General features: G+C 50.9%; 1 protein-coding gene across 1 annotated transcript in view; it reads left to right on the plus strand.

The window, feature by feature from the left end:
* SMAD6 (SMAD family member 6) overlaps nt 1-14,999 on the plus strand; it is a 37,758-nt gene that overhangs the window by 21,665 nt on the left and 1,094 nt on the right.

The raw sequence follows: 14,999 nt of genomic DNA on the forward strand, positions 1-14,999 counted from the left end.
TAAGGACATCAGCAGCATGCTGGGTGACTGAGCCCAGTTATCTTCTGGCTTTGGAAACCACGCTTTGTTTGTTGAGCTCTGTCATAGGAGAAATTCAGATTTTCGTTCCTCTGCTACTGCTGCGTTGTCCTGCAGGAAAAACCTTGCCAGCATTTCCACTTTTAATTGGCTCGTGGCAGGTTTATCCCCATTTTTTCTGGATCTCTCTGCAGTTCCTCGAAGCTTTGTGGCAGAGCTGGGAGAGGCCAGGTCAGAGCTTCCTTGCATTGCTGGGCTGGAGCGTTGGGCTTGGTGGTTTCATGAGTTGTACCTCCCCAAAAAGCTCGAGGACTTCAGGTTTTCCTCTTCCTGGGTCTGTTTAAGGCACTGGTAGTGGAGCCTTGCTCTGTGTCCCCATGGGCAATTCTGACTTCATCACTGACAGCACCCTGGAGCAGCCTGAGGGCTGCTAAAAAGACAATTTGAACACCCAGGCCAATTTCTGTTGATTTTCAGCTAAGTACAACCACGGTGAAGTCAGTGGAGTTACTTTCAATTTCTGGTCAATATTTGGAGCAGAACCTGGCTGTGCCCATGTGCAGCATGGGAGGATTTATTTGAAAAAAAAAAAAAAGAGGAAAATATGATGGGGGTTGGAGAACAAAGGGGGGTGGAGGATAAGACTCAGACTCCCTTGTTCTTCCTGATTTTTTACCGTCCGGAAAGAACTTTCCCTTTGGAAAGCAGGTTGCCTCAAGTGGCCCTGGTGGCTTGCTGAGGGCACTGGGTTATGACAATAAATAAAAGCCAACAGCACTTCTAGAAATGTGAGGAATGTGAAAATGTTTAAATGATTTAGTACCAGAAAACTTTATTTAAACATTTAATCGCAGAACACGCTTTCATCTTTAAAACATCAGTGTTTGAACTCCCATCCAAGTTCTTTCCAGACTTTCTATGTACTTCATCATATACAACAGCAAGCTGTGCTTTGCAGAGAGAATAAACTTCCAGTTCCCTGATTCCGTTTGTTGCTGTTGCCTCAGACGCACCTAAATTACAGTAGAGAAGCTGTTCTGGGGAAAAAAATGCTAAACATGTTATTTCCTATGTTAAATAAGGTCTCTTTTCTTTGAAGAATTGGAGCTGCTGGTGAGTGCTGTGTCCAAGCAAATCCCACAAAGCTGCAGTTTCCCTGTGGAAACCAGCCTGGATACAGATGTGTCCATCAGCACATGGGGGATTTTTCCCAGTGCAAGGGAATATTCACCTCTGGGGAGTTCATCTCCCCAAAAAGCACCAGGAGAGAGGCTGCCATGGCTGGGTGGCACTGGTTTGGACTGGTGAGGGCTGCAGCAGTGGGCTCTGACGAGTTGGGCTTGACTTCAAACCTTCCACAGGCACTGAAAAAAAAATCATTTCATTCTTAAAACGGATGAGCATTAGTGGATTGTTTGTGAATTACATAATTCTGGAGTGCAAGAGCTGTGCTTTGAAGAGGAAAAACCTCAGGGCTCCATGCACACCACCACCCAGCAGCCATCAATCCCCGATTGTTTTCGAGGGCAGCCACGCTGCAGTCACCCCGTAGCAATGACTCAGTGCACGTAAGCAGCTCCCTTTTGGGGTGAGCCCAGGGGATCAGCTTAGCAATGATTTTCCTGGGATTGTGACCTCAGGGCCCCTTGGGTGCAGCATTAGCATTGGAAATGTCCCTGTTTGTGTTCCTGAGCGTGCACGGCCAGGCCCTGCCGTGCTCTGCTGGGGAGATTTATGCTTCCTAAGTACATTGTAAAAGTTTTATAAAGTAGCTTAAATATTTACACAATAAGCATTTAAGGAAACAGTTATGCCTCTAAAGGAGCTGCTGATCCTTTGGGTCCATCAGACCATGGACATGAGGGTTTTTTAACTGTCTGACCTCCAGGAATTGCTTTTCTTTTCCACCTAACTGGTTTTAAGCAGGCAAACAAATGGAAACTCATACACATGAACCTATAAATAATGTTAATGACTGGCTTGTATCCTCAAAAGCCAGTAAATTTAGGAACACGCCGGCGAGCTGGCCCTTTGCTCACTGAAGGGTGGAAGGTGTAGCTGGGAGGATTCCTCCCCACAATCCCATCTATCCCTGCCCTCTGGCAGGGGGATCCATTCCCTGTGTCCTGTCCCTCCATCCCTTGTCCCCAGTCCCTCTCCAGCTCTCCTGGAGCCCCTTCAGGCCCTGCAAGGGCTCTGAGCTCTCCTGGAGCCTTCTCTTCTCCAGGGGAACATTCCCAGCTCTCCCACCCTGGATCCAAAGGGGCTCCAGCCCTTGGAGCATCTCCATGGCCTCCTCTAGAATTGCTCCAGCTCCATGTCCTTCTTTGCCTTGCACTTCCCCCAGCACAGCCACCTTGCTTCTGCTCCCAAATTTCCTCTTGCAAGGCTCCAACAATGCTGCATCTCCAGGGAGCTCCAAGGGGCCCATGCAGCCCCTTTTATTTCTTGCTTCATCCAGCACCAGGCTGTGACATTGCCTGGAATTCCCTCCTCAGGAGCTGCCCCATCCCTCTGTAAGGGTGGAATCCTGCACTGGTTTGGGTGGGAAGGGACCTGTGAGGATCAGCAAGTCCAGCCCCCGTGGATGTGTTGAGGAAGGTTGGAGGGTCCAGAGCTGGAGCTTTGCTCGGTCTGCTCCAAGCAGAGCATCCCAGACCCCTTGGGTGACCTTTCCCTCTCGTTTCAGGCCAGCAGGGCATGGGGACCCCTTGGCTGGGTGGGTGCTGAGCCCCCTCCCCAGCAGCACCCACCTCCCCTTCCCCTGAGCTTCCTGAGCCTCTCGGGGTTGGGTTTTTTCCTCCCGCTCGCACGGCAAACGGATGTTTAGATCCGAAAGGAAATGGGATTGCTGTTTGCTCGGCTCCTCCTGGAGCAAACAGCCCTTCAAAATAACTCCAGTGGCGTAAGTGCCAGGAAAAACAGCGAAGCCAAAACCTTGTAAGCAAATAATTGGCCTCTTTGTGAGAGGGCTCCTCTTCAGCTCCAAGTTTGCAGATCAGTGCTGCTCTTTTCACGTTTTGTTTTGAGGTTTTGCAATTCTTCTCAAAGCAAACAGATCCAGTATGTGCCAGATGGGTTTTACTGATCCCAGAGTGCTGCTTCCAGGTGATTCCCCTGGGACACGCAGAGCTTTTGGTGGGAAATTGGAGTTACTGGAGCTGAATTCTGGAGCCCGGGTGCTGGGTGTTGGCCTGGAGGAGGTGGCCCTGAACGGTGCCCTCAGGGTGTCCTGTCCCTGTCCCTGCTCCTGCAGGGATGGCTCCTGCAGGGCCCTTGGCCGGGGCTGTGGGAAGAGCTCGGCTTCCCCACGCAGCCCAGCCCAGCCTGCCTGAGTCACCCCGGGCAGGGAAAGGCTCAGCAGGTTGGGAAAACCAGCTGGAAACTCCCTGCCTGCCCCAGGGCTCAGCTTTGCCCCACAGCTGCACCCTCCAGGTGGGAAAACGGGGCCAGGACCACCCTAAAACAGCGAGCCCAGAGGAGAACCAGGAGAGCTCCCTGGGGTGAGCACCTCAGGGGTTTCTTTGGGGTTCCTGCCACTCCTGTGGCACCCCAGAGGCTCGTGCAGGGGAGCAGGATGTGTTCAAAACACAGCAAGTGATGAAGTGTCACCCAGACTGAGCTGTTTCACAGCTCTGCAGCCATCTCATCCCAGATTTCAGCTGCTCAGCTTCCAGGGAAAGGGGTGGAAGGGGGGCTGCAGCCTCCCTGGGGTGTCCCTGAGCCCTCTTGGCTCTGAGGGATTTACAGACACCATCACCCACCAGCATCCAGGTGCTCCTGTGGTGGAAAATGCTGCATTTTTCAGGGTTGGTAGGTCTGACACAGAGGATGCAGGGGTGGCAGCTTGTCCTCCTCCCTCTTCATCTCCCTGTGGAAAAACTCGTTTGAGTGACGACTGCAGACACTGAGGTGAGGTACAGGGGGAACAGGTACTTTTTTTAAACTTCATTTTATTTTTTCCTTTGGAAATGCAGCCTCTCACAGCCATGCTGTCACAGTTAAAATAAGGTTTAAATTACAGGGCTGGCTGTGGCTTTTTCCCTTTCTTTCAGAATTTTTGCCAACTTGCAATTTACTTAATGAAATCCTGCTATTTCGTTTAACGGGGATATTTTTTGCAGATGTTGATTTAACCCAGCTTTATAAAATATGTGAACTGTGCAGTTTCTTTCCTATTTTTAACAATTAAAGATTCTAGTGCAGGACTTGACGGAGTTTATAACACCAATATCTGTTTGTACCATGTAGGAGTGGGTTTGGACAATGAGGCTTCCACATCATCCACAGCCCCATCAGATACAGTGTGAAATGCTGCAATAATGGGCAAAAATTACCCAAAGTGGGAATTTGTGTGAGCTTTGTGAATGTATTTCTGGAAAAGTATTCAACCCTGGTTTTACACCCAGTTATTCTTCAAGGTTTTTGCAGAGGGATTCTCTACATCCATGTGGATTCTTTATATGTGTGATATATATAGAATGAAATTAAAAAAGGGTCTGGTTCAGGCTGGTGACAAGCTGCCTTTTGAATGTGTAATGCCTGGTGTTTCCCCCAGTTTTTCTCACTTTATTTTTTAGAACGGATTTCCCGGAGGGAGGGGAGGAATCTGCTATTTCTCCTGCAGTGCTGAGCTGAGGGAGTGCAGTGTTGAACTCATTATCCCCAAGGATGCCTTCACGTGCTCCCTTAATCTCCCTGGCCTTGATGTACAAAGAGCCCGACCTGCTCCCCTTCCTCTCCTTCCCTTTCCCTCTCCATGGGAAGGTCATTTCTGTGCTGCTTCTTCTGCAGTTTCTGAGTTCAGCCTTTGCTTTCAGCCCCAAAACAGCTTGTGGAGGAGTTGCAGCCACAAACCCTGCATAGACCAGTCCTGAAAAGGTTATTTTTTTTAGCTTGAAAATGCAGTTCCACTGGCTGTGTCCTTGCTATAACTCACAGCATGGAGGGACAGGACACAGGGAATGGCTTCCCACTGCCAGAGGGCAGGGATGGATGGGATACTGGGGAGAAATTCTTCCCTGTCAGGCTGGGGAGGCTCTGGTACAGATTTTCCAGACAAGCTGTGGCGGCCCCTGGATCCCTGGAAGTGTCCAAAACCAGGCTGAACTGGGCTTGGAGCAACCTGGGATGGTGGAAGGTGTCCCTGCCCATGGCAGGGGTGGAATGGGATGAACTTAAAGCTCCCTTCCAACCCAAACCATTCTGTGATAACTCATTAATCCTTTTCTCCTAGAATATCCCAAGCAAAGCTGGAGTTGTCTGGGATTCATATTAGTGCAGCAGGACAGGATGTATTCCATGGAGTTCTCTGTGTATTTTGGCATTTTCCTATTCCCCCCCCCCTTTTTTTTTTTAAAGAAACTGTGGTTTGTAGAAATGAAAACAAGTCCTTCTTGGCCAGGGAGGGTAATTGGTGTGAGTCACCTCCAGTCTCCGTGGTGAGGAATTTGGGAGATGACCCTGGGAGATGGGGACTTGCAGAGGTCTGGGCTGCAGTCATGCTCTTCAGTGGTGGGGGTTTCATGCAAATACATTGATTTTCATCCCCCACCAGTTTTCTTGCTGTTGATCTGCACTTTAACAGGTTTTACAGCGCCGTTCCAGGGAATATAAAGATGTGACAGTCTGGCTCAATGATTTTAGAGCTACAGCTGTAAAAATTCTACAATTCTTAGAAAAGATTTGATTGATCTTCAGGGATGGTCTTGTCCCAGGTTAGCAGAACTGGGTGCTCTGTGCATGCACTTCTCTGGGCTGCTGGTTTGTGGATTTGGCAGAGGAAGGGCCCCTCCATGCACACAGATGGCACAAGGGCTGTGTTTGTGGCACTCAGGGTGCTGCAGATCCTCCTGGAGATGCCAGCCCAGCATCCTCCCTGCTCCCCTGTGCATGTGAGGGACCGACCTTGGGGCTTAAATCCCGAGTTGCTGAAGTCATTGTTTAGTCTTTGCTTGAAGTGGGAGTCAGAGCCCGTGGATGCTGGCCACAAGCAGTGGTGAGTGGACCAGCTGCCTGCTTGGAGCAGGGCTGGGGCGGCCCCAGCAGATGTTTACACACAATCCATGGAGCAGCTATCGGAAAATCTGGCGTGTGGGGGTGCCCACACAGCCCTGGGCACGTTGTAGGAGGGCAGGAGCCATCCCTGTGCTCCCTTCCACCTCTCCTGGTGGGATTCCTGCACCGGGCCCTTCTCATCCCTGCTCACCCCAATCCCATCCCAGCCCTTTCAATCCCTCCATCAGGCAGGAGCCCGAGACCTCCCCGTACAGGTTCAGCCTTTCAGCATGACCAGGTTGGCCAGCACACCAGAAGGATTTTCCTTGCAAAGGCCAGGCTGGCACCCAAAATCCTTTAATTCCCTGTAAAACCCCAGCAAATCCTCCACGAGCGGGGACTTGCAGGAGCCGTGGGCGTTGTGACAGCGGTGGCAGCCCCGCAGCCCTGGCTCCCTCTCGAGGTGCCTGCGCAGACAGAGAGGCTCGGGAGAGCTTTATCAGGAGCAGGATCTTGGCTTCTGGCCAGGCAGAGCAAAGCCTGAATTCCCATTCCTCTCACAGCCCCTGTCTGCTTCCCATATATGTGAGGGCACTGATACCAGGCTGGGGAAAAGCGCCTTTTTTTGGGGTTGCTGGGGAAGAATTATCAGATGAGGGGAGGATTCAGCTGGAGCCCTTTCGGAGAGAGGGGTGGGCTGGAATAGAGAACCCACAGCCTCTCTGGGGTCTGGGATGAGCCCTCTGGCACAGGGTTAGGTTCAAAGGCAGAGTTCCCAAGCTGAGGTCTCGCGTCTGCCTAGCACCAGACTCCACACCCAACTGGCCAAGGAGGAGCAAAGCAGCTCATTCCCAGTTTGTATGGAGGAAAGTATTTGTTGGGCTGCTGCTTGTGGCCCCCTCAGGGAGCCTCCTCTGTTGCAGGTTGTTTTCCAGGTTGGGGATGGTTTCCTAAAACTCTCTCAGTCCTTGATACTCCCGTGGAGCTGACGCTCAGTCTGCCCTTGAAGGTGTTGCTGTGGCTGCTGAGAAATCAGGGTGGCCTTGGGTTTTTTCAGCCCATTTGCTGCTCCTCACTTCACCTCTGGAAACCATTATTCTCAGGAGTAAATCCCGTGGAGGTGTGAGAGCAGGGAGAGGCTCTTGCTCCAGAGGGAATGGCTGGGACTGGAGCAGTGCAGGGTCTCAAAATCCGTCTGGTGGTGGTGTTTTGTTTGGTATGGCTTTGGTTTTCCTCCCAGCTCCACTCATTTCTGGTAGGAAACTAAAAATCTGCTGCAGCTGCAGCCTGCTCAGGGTCCTGTGTCCGGTGTGAGCTCTGGAGCCCAAAGTTCCCATTTCCCTGGTGTTTTGGGAGGTGGATTTTCTGTGATCAGCTGGGACATCTGAAGGTGGCCTCATGAAGGGGAAGCTGAGCGTTCCCCTCTGGAAATGGCAAGTTTGGGTTGTTCCTGGAGGGATCTGAGCTGTAATTTGGGGTTGGGCTGTGCAAGGAGGTGGTGATGGGCTGCCTGGCCTTTGCAGGACAGCCTTCCTGGTTTGGAGAGCTCAGTGCCCATGGATTGTCCAACAACTGGATATAAAAAGCAGCCAGTGCTGGGTCAGTGGTCCTGCTGCTGCTGGGGACACCCTGATGTTCTTGGGAAGTGTGGGAAATGAGGGAGGCTCAAGCAGCATCTCTGCAGCCTCCGCATGACATCCTCACCAACTCAGCCTCTGGCTTCAAAACCAGCTCCAGCACTCAGTGTCCCCTCCACCCTGGGAGAAGCCCCTTCCTTGGAGATCTTTTCCATCGTTAAGGATTGAGGATTAGTGCTGGTGTGAAGCAGCAGGGTTTGGTTTGGTGCAAGCACAGCCTCTGGCCCGTCCCCTGTGCTGAGGAGGTTCCCAGGCTGGGCTCCAGCGCCCAACGTGCTCTTTGCGAGCGGCGCGATGGAGGCGGGAAGGGGTGTTATTCCTGTTTCTCTTCTGAGGGACCTACTAATTAGTTTCTGCTTTTAAAAGGCTTTGAAGCGCTCAGCCGAAACTTCTCTGGGAGCGAAAACTATGATTATTTATATTTATCCCATTTCCCAGCGCCCCGGCCCCGCCGCGGCTCCGGCCGCTGGGAGGATTATCCCGCTGCCCCGGGGGAGGCTGACAGCACCCACAGCTGCTCTGCCAAGCCAGAACGGCCAGTCCTTGCCCATCCCACGGGATGTGGCTGGGATTGCAGCCCCCGGATTGATGAGCAGCGGGAGCGGCGTGGGGAGAGGAGCCTTGGACATCACAGCTGTGGCTGGAAGGGAGTTCTGCCATCCTGTGATTTATGGGGTGATTTCTCCCAGATTCTCAGCGTTTTTCAGGCTCTGGGGGAACAAAAAAGGGACTGCACACGTGGTTGGGTGGAGGACCTGAAAATGTGTGAGTTCTCAAAGTGGGAAAAAAGGTGGTTTCCCCCTCATTTTTGTCCTGGCTTCCCTCACCCTGCTGCAGAGGGCACTTTTGGGAATGAACCTTCTCCCCTGTGAGTGGAGCTGGTGCCTTGCCAGGAGCAGGCAGAAGAAAAAGCCAATCCCAACCAGATGAGACACGGAAGATTTTGATCAAACCTCCGGATTTTACAGAAAATCAAACAGTGGGGACCTTCCCTCGCCCAACCTGTCCCCTGTGGTTTTCACCAGCTCATTTTTCTCCCCATTTTCCAGCTGGTTGGGGCACAGGGGTGGATGCTCAGGGAGATGCCAAGCACGACCCCAGGATTTTGCTGGGTTTGGGTTTATCCAGGGCTGGTTTCCAAGAGGGCAGAAGTCCCAGGCAGGCTGTGGTTGATGACAGCTCTGAGGCTCTCAGAAGTGGCAGCCAGCGTGGGCGGTGACGTTCGGGGCTCCTTTTGAAGCTGTATTTACATTGTTGTGTTCCCTGGACGTGCCAGGTGTAACGCAGGTACCTGGAGCTGGAAAAGCCATGGATGGGCCTGAAAGCTCTGAGCAAGACAGGCTGAGGTTAATGGAGACTGTTGGACTCAAAAACATTTTAAAAATATCACCTAAATCTCTGAAAACTTTGGCCTTCAGAAATAACACATAAAAATGTCAGGGAAAAATACCCGAGTTGGGTTTTTCCAGTTTTCACCCTTGGCTGAAAAGCCCTTTCTAAAACAGGGGAGCTGGGGAGAAAAACAGTGCTAAAATACCTTAAAATCATGTTCTGGACTGTGGATTTAATGGCCAGGGAAGGTCCATTAGAAGCAAACTCCTTGAGTTTAGCTTAAAAATAAGCTAACTGATGATGACTTCCAAATTTCCGGGCAGAACTAAACATGGCATGTGTTTTGCTTTGAAGGATATAAAAAAAAAATTAGCATGAGCTGATGATTTTGCAGAGTGATTTCTTTTATGCAGAGAAAATTGTTTTCATCCTCATTCTTGGCATTGGCTCCTTGTCCTGTGTTGCTTTTGTTTCTTGGGCTGCCATGGAAATGTCCCCCTTTCCCCCCAGGCCTCTCCACACACCTCTTGCCCCGGCTCTGGTGCTCGTCAGACCCTTTTTTTTGAACTGATTTAATTAATTAACCCAGCGCAAGTGTTCCTCGGAGTTAATCATCTCCTGGGTGAACAAATTAAATCTGCTGGAGGAGGAGGCTGGGGAGCAGCAGAGCTCTGCTCCAAGGGAAGGCCTGGAGGAGGAGGATGGTGGACATGGTGGTGGGGAGGGCTCTTCTCAGCTGTCTTCCCATGGTTTTTTGGGATAGAGGAGCTGAACTGGTGTCCATGGCTGCCCAACAGCCACATCCAGCACGAGGAATGGGCCTTGTGGGGGAGACCCGGCAGTGACAGCAGTGACACCAATTAATGACAACATAAAATCACATTCTTGTTTTGTAGTTGAGATGGAAGCTGAGCTGAATCCTTACATTCAGTGGAGTAAACCAGAAACCAACACCAATATCTGTTTGTACCGTGTGGGAGTGGGGTTAAATGATGAGGCTTCCACATCATCCACAGCCCCAGCAGAAACAGTGTGAAATGATGCAATAATGGGCAAAAATTACCCACCTGCCTTTTCCCCCCAGGAGCTCATTGTCCTGCTGTAACAGCACCTTCCCTGGAGAAACCAAGGAGCACTTAGGGAAGGGGACTGAAGTGTCCTGTCCTCACCAGGATTTTCACCTGGAGAAGCTCCTGCCCAGCCTCCTGTGTCTGTTCCCTGCTGGGGTTAGGATGTTGCCCTAAATACACACAGTGGGGCCAGCATTGGGGTGCTCCCGTGGTGGGACTGAGATGGGGTCCCCAACCCCTCCAAGGTCCCCTCAGGGTGTCACCCACAGCTCCCCTGAGGATGGGCAGCCAGCAGGGGCTGGTTTGTGTCCCCTGAGGGGCCCCCCATGCTGGGGACAGCCCCAGCCTCTCCCCAGCCCAAGGGGCCGTGCTGGGGTTGGTGCTGGTGGCAGGGGGGCTCTGGGGGGCACAGTGATGCATTCCAGCTGCAACTTGTAAGGCTGAGGTATTTTAAGTATATTGGCTTAAAGAAAATGGTTGTGAGCTTTGCTGGGGCAGATTGACAATTAATTTCTCTTTTTTTCTTTCTTTTCTTTCTTTTTTTTTTTTTGTTCTTTGTGGGGCCATAAAAATTCCATTTCTGCTGTGGAAAGTTTTAACCCTTCCTTACCCTGGCGCTTGTTTCCAGGGGTATTAATGGGGGATTATTTTAACTGATGGCTCCCCAGTGAACTGTTAATAGATTCTGGGGAAATGTGTGTGTTCTTTGTGCTGGGCTTTTTATCTGGACTGTGTTCACAGTGACCTGTGTATGGCTGTAACCTTCCTGCTTCCCTGCTCCTGTGTGTTGGGCAGTGTAAATACAGATCTGTGCTGTGGCAGAGGGGAGGAAAAAGACTGAGCATGGGTCTGATAGTCCAAAAGTGGAGTAAAAGTGAATGGAAAGGTGTTGAGGCAGGGAGTACCTGAGCTCCATGGCCAGTGGAGTGTGGAGCTGCCCTGTGACACAGGAGTACAGGAGGGAGGGACATGGAAACGGGGAGTGCTGGGAGGACTTTGGAATATCCTGCTTCATTTCCAGGTTGCCCAGATGTGCATTCAAGTCCCCATCACATCTGGAGAGTGCAGTGATTTATTTTTCATGTGCATGGTCTTCCCTGTGGGCACCTCTTCAGTGTTCTGAGAAGATCTTCCTTGCAGCCGTGTATTGAGGGGGCCATTTGACCTGCTGGGAGGAGGTTTGGTGGCTTTGGAAAAGCCAAGCAGTGAATCAGAGCCGTTTGTTTCATGTGCTCCATGATCTGCCCATGTTTTCCATCCTGCTTTCAAGCGCAACATCAAGCAGTGGGACTGTGCAGCGTTTTGTTTTGGAAAAAAGCATCTTTCTTTTCTCTTTTAAAGCACTGCTTTGAACTTTACTGGCATAAAACGCTGTCAAATCACAAATAGTCTCAAACCTCAAGTTATTTTCTTTACCTCCACACTCTGCAGGGAATGACAGCAGCAGTGCTGCTAACGCCGGGAGGATTTACAGTGTTTGCTCTCTGCATTTATTCCCAGAGCCAGATTCCTTTTGCCTGAGCCATGCAGGAGCCTTTTCCCTTTAAATTCTGGGCTGGATTCTCCTATCTTGTTCCTTTATCTCTAATTGTTTGAATTCACTCTGGGATGTGCTGGGAGGCATGGAGGCATCACTGTGTGAAGGAGCAGTGGTGAAGGAGTAAACACAAGGCAGAGTTTCAGCCCCTCCATCTGATGGATGAAGGTGGCTTTGATGGAGGAGATAGCCCTGACGCCAGCCCCTCTGGAGCTGCTACAAGTTGTAGCTGCCTACAATGATAGTTGTTAAAAACCCCTCCTGTACCACTGCGGGACTCAAATATTTTCCTTTCTTCAAAAAGAACGCTAACAAGCCCGCCTCTGTTCCAGCAGAAGTGGGAGGGGGGGAAAAAAACAGAACAAAAAGTGGATTTTCTTGTCTGTGCATAAAGGGCAGCATGGAAAAAAAGAGGAGGGAAAAGTGGAATATTTATTTAAAAGGCAGAGGAGGAGGTGGTGGTGTGCCGGCCGCCCCTGCTCTCTGCAGAGTGGTAGTGGCTAATAGCTGGAGGCGAAACTAATACTTGGCAGGGGATGAGACACAGCACAGGCCCCCCTGATTTGGGGGCTTGCTGAAGTGCTTGTTTTATGTCAGGGCTGCGGGATGAGTTCATCTTTGCAGGAATTGGTTGAGTGCACTGGGAGATAAAAGGAGGGAGAGGAACCCACCGCAGCACGGGGAGCGCTGGGAGAGGGACCCTGCGACAGCTTCCTGCGGGCAAGGGCTGCTCAGATGAGCCTTGAGCTGTCCCCTGCTAGGGGGTCACTTCCCTCTGGGTCGCTTTTTTTGGATTTTAAAGACTTTCCTCTCCCTTGGCCAGAAGAAGTCGGTTGAAAGGAAACTTCTCCTTTCTTGAGGTGCTGTTACCTAAACTCACATCGTCGCCTGCTTGAAGGAGCACAGGAGTTCTCCAGGAGTGCTGTGAGCTGGCACTGCCAGGCAGGGGCTGTGGGATGGCAGAGATGAGGAGCTCACTGGCAGGGGATTGCATTCATGGATGGATGGAGGGAAGTTCCTGCCTTAAGTTGCATGGAAATGCTTTTAATAAAGCTATTTCAAATGCATGTGAAAATCACCCATGTTTCCATGGATGCTTTTGCTTAGATATTTCCCAGTTCCTGGAAAGCATAGATGGCACCAGGGCTGTTGGCACCTCCAGCAAAATATTTTTGTAGGATAGGCACCGTTTTCCTCCAGCTTTACTTTCCCCCCCCTTGTATATTAATTTGCACTAAACCATGAGAAACTTCTATTTAAATGTTTATTGCTGACTGTTCCCCTGATTAATGGAGCTGCTGGGGACACTGGAGGTTTGAAGTTGTCCCATCCTTAATCTGTAAGGGAAATGCAGGGGCTGAGCAGTAGTTTCTCAAAAATGTAATAACAAAACCAACATAGCTAATGGGCATGGAGGGCTTTGAGGAGGTTGGGAGGTTAAACAGATGCAGAGCTCAGTAATTGCTACCAGCCTCCAGCCCCGGCACATGAAAGGCTCTGAGCTGGTGTGTAGCCCCCAGATCACTTGAGTGGGACAACAGCAAAGTTCAGTGTTTGGGGAGAGCTTTGAGAAGGCATTGGGAGCATCTGTAGGATATCCCAGGGGAAAAATGACTGTGGAAACTGGATGCTGTGGAAGATGGATGGGGCCCTTAGCACCCTGGTTTAGTGGAATTTGTCCCAGTTGATGACAGAGGGATGGACTGAGATGGTGTCCCCCAAAATGTGACCTGTGGTGGGTGAAGGGGAAAAAACTGAAATGGTCCCCCCAAATGTGACCTGTGGTGGGTGAAGGGGAAAAAACTGACATGCTCCCCCAAAATGTGACCTGTGGTGGGTGAAGGGGCTGCTTCAGGCTGATGAGCATTGCCCACAGCAAAGGGCATCCTGCTGCCTGCCCGCCTGCCCCATCACCCCCTCCCCCACGGCCCTCCCCTTAAATTTGTATAGTTACAACTCCAGTTAAACTCCAACAAAGCTGCTTAATTCAAAGCTGGTTAATGGGGAGGGGAGCCCGCTCTCCTCCGGGGTAATTTGAGCCTGAAAAGAAGCGGGACTGGAGGGCTGGGCCTGAAATCCGGTGTGTCAATGGGGGCTCTGGAGCAAAATAATGGCATCACCCCGCGGGCGAGTTAATGGGACATGATGGCACGGAGGCACCGGGGTCAGCAGGCCGCGGGCACGTGAGGGATTGTCAGGGAGCTTAATGCCGGCCACGGAGCACAGCCAGCCAGAGCAGAGCTCCTTGCTGGAAATTCCACGGCGGTTTTCCCTTAACCGGTGCGTTAGGAACAGGAACGATGTTCAGCAAGTGGTTAATTCGCCCTCTTTGGGGCTCCTTCTTTTCCTGTCTTCCTTCTGGAGACATCATAAATTCTGGAGGCATCATAGATTAAACAGATTTCTGGCAGCCTGCGTCCCTCCCGTCTTCCCTGAGTGTAATTCCTAGAAAGAAGAGACATCTCTCATTGTCTGGAGAGAGAGTTCCAGTGGGTTTTTAGAAGGACATGTATAGTTCATAGCAGCTACTCCCCCTTGGCATGAAACACTTCCTCAGATTTCATGTTCCCCGTGGGAACATCAGGGTTGCTGTCAGAGAATATTACACCGAGGAGACACCCAGCGGGTCACTCATCCAGGCACATCCTGGACATCCCCAGGGTCAGCTTGGCACAAGTTGGGCTTGAAAGGTGGGGTTACAGGGGTGCTGGGGAGCCACCAGGCTCAGGATACCAGGACAGTGTCTGTATCAGCTCCAGTGGGAGGAGTGCAAATATCCTGAGGACACGCAGGCCCAGCTGTGGATGCAGGGTTGGACATTAAATGGAGAGAGAGATGTGCTGAGCTCATGGGAGATGGTGGGTGTTCTCTGGGGTCTCCATCCTGGGCTTGAGCCACCAGTCTTGGTGGTATTTGACACAACTGAAGACAGGATTTGGGTTGAGCACAAGCTTTGGGTTGAAGACGGACTTTGGGTTGAGCACACATTTTTGGATTGAGTACACACTTTGAGTAAAACAGAACTTTTGAGGTGAACGAAAATTTTGGGTTAAATACAAGTTTGGGTTGAACGCAAATACAGGGTTGAACATGAAGTTTGTGTCGAACACAAGTTTTGGATTGAGCACCATGTTTGGGTTGAACACAGATTTGGGAAGAGCACAGAATTTGTGTTGAACAGAAGTTTTGGGTTGAGCACAGGTTTTGGGCTGAGCATGAACTTCAGGTTAAATACAAGTTTAGGTTGAATGTGGAGTTTGTGTTGAACACAAGTTTTAGGTTGAGCATGAACTTTGAGTTAAATTCCAGCTTTGGCTTGAACACGGGTTTTGAGTTGAGTGTGAAATTTGTGTTGAGCACAAGTTTTGGGTTGAGCACCGTCTTTTGGGTTGAACATGAAATTTGTGT

Source organism: Camarhynchus parvulus, chromosome 10 (genome assembly GCF_901933205.1).
Source record: "Camarhynchus parvulus chromosome 10, STF_HiC, whole genome shotgun sequence".
Classification (NCBI taxonomy): Eukaryota; Metazoa; Chordata; class Aves; order Passeriformes; family Thraupidae; genus Camarhynchus; species Camarhynchus parvulus.